Source organism: Panthera uncia, chromosome D2 (assembly GCF_023721935.1).
Source record: "Panthera uncia isolate 11264 chromosome D2, Puncia_PCG_1.0, whole genome shotgun sequence".
NCBI lineage: Eukaryota > Metazoa > Chordata > Mammalia > Carnivora > Felidae > Panthera > Panthera uncia.
Genome location: NC_064818.1, coordinates 20,556,150 through 20,558,236, shown reverse-complemented (window position 1 = coordinate 20,558,236; position 2,087 = coordinate 20,556,150). Strand labels below are relative to the sequence as shown.

At 40.7% G+C, this 2,087-nt stretch overlaps 1 non-coding gene across 1 annotated transcript; it reads left to right on the top strand.

The window, feature by feature from the left end:
* Nucleotides 1-1,169: 1,169 nt before the first annotated feature.
* On the top strand, nucleotides 1,170-1,275 carry LOC125933608 (U6 spliceosomal RNA). Its single transcript, XR_007461022.1, has one exon. It is a non-coding gene; the product is annotated as a U6 spliceosomal RNA (small nuclear RNA).
* Nucleotides 1,276-2,087: the final 812 nt, after the last annotated feature.

Genomic DNA, 2,087 nt, shown 5'->3' with positions numbered 1-2,087 from the left:
AAACAAGTTTAAAGAGTTGTACACACTCAAAATATCAATAGCACAGAAAAGGAGATGAAAATGCGTATCAGTGTCCTGTCAAGAACAAAGGAATTTCAGCTTACTTCACTTAAATTCAGTTAAGGATGAGATACATTGGCTCTTTATTTCTAATAAATGAACTATTTACCTTGGCAAACATCAGAATTGAACTTGCTTTCCGAAGCACAATGTCATTTGTAAAAAATGCACTCATCCCTGCATAATAAGGACACTTGCACTGACTTCAAGTGTTTATAATCTTAGAGAGAAAGCAAAATGGTTTTGGCAGAATGGTTTTTAGGCTTAGAGTTAGATAAACCAGGGCTTAGACAAAGAACTTGCTCTTGGCAGTTCTTTGTGAAGCAGCCAAATTTTGCTGTCAGCACCTCTGCAGCTTACCGACCTCCCCTGCCTCCAGGTGTGTTCTTAGGACTTACATACTGTTCCAGGGGCGTTCACCACCAGACCCACCCCACCACTGTTAACACTGCCTCCATGCAAAGTCTGACGTGGCTCTCTCTTTCTGGCACAACAAAGACCCACTTTTCTTCCTTAAGTAGAGAGAATGCAAGGGCATATTTTTGAGAGGGGAGAGGTGTGACTTGAAAGAATATAAGATATTGCTAAATGTCTCCCCAATACTCATTCACTCTTTCTATATTTTTGTAATATCATTCCCCTGCCCATGTAGAGATTGCATAGCACAACATCCCTTCCACCTAGCCTTGACCACAAGACTGACCTAAGTACTGGCCAATAGGATGTAAGCAGGGGTGACGCATGCAACCCCTTAAAACTCCCTGTCTTAAAAGTGAGTCCCCTGGTCTCTACTCCCTTTTCCCCCTTCCATGGGGGCAGATAAACCAGTTTCAAATATCTGGAGGAGGGTAAAACCCAAGGAATGGTGGAACAACAAAACAGAAGGAACCCAGGTCCCTGGATGTCCTCAAGGAACAAAACTTCCTATAAACCCAGGACCATCTGCCTACCATCATATTACTGTGAGAGAGAAGTAAACTTTAATTCTGACAGAGCCTCTGTTATTTTGACTCTGTATAGTGGTCAAACCAACATCCTAAGTAGTATGGGCAAGAAGAGAAAGGAAAAGACTTGTATCAGACAAAATACACTTTAAAACAAAGACTAACGTACTCACTTTGGCAGCACATATACTAAAATTGGAATGACACAGAGAAGATTAGCACGGCCCCTGCACAAGGATGACATGCAAACTCATGGAACTTCCATATTTTTCCAGACTTCAAGCTGTATTACAAAGCTGTAATGATCATGACAGTATGGTACTAGAACAAAAACAGACACTCAGATCAATGGAACAGAATAGAGAACCCACAAATGGACCCACAAAAGTATGGCCAACTCATCTTTGATAAAGCAGGAAAGAATACCCAATGGAATGAAGACAGTCTCTTCAGCAAGTGGTGCTGGAAAAACTGGACAGTGACATGCACAAAAATGAACCTGGACCACTTCCTTACACCATACACAAAAATAAACTCAAAATGGATGAAAGATCTAAATGTAAGACAGGAAGCCATCAAAATCCTTGAGGAGAAAGCAGGCAAAAACCTCTTTGATCTTGGCTGCAGCAACTTCTTACTCAACACGTCTCCAGAGGCAAGAGAAACAAAAGCAAAAATGAGCTTTTGGGAACTCATTATAATAAAAAGCTTCTGCATAGCAAAGGAGACAATCAGCAAAACTAAAAGGCAACCGAGGGAATGGGAGAAGATATTTATAAACGACATATCAGGTAAAGGGTTACTATCCAAAATCTATAAAGAACTCAAACTCAACACCCAAAAAACAAATAATCCAGTGAAGAAATGGGCAAAAGGCATGAATAGACACTTCTCCAAAGAAGACATCCAGATGACCAACTGACACATGAAAAAATGCTCAACATCACTCATCACCTGGAAAATACAAACCAAAACCACAATGCGATACTACCTCACACCTGTAACATTAACAATTCAGGCAGCAACAGATGTTGGAAAGGATGCAGAGAAAGGATCTCTTTTGCACTGCTTATGGGAATGCAA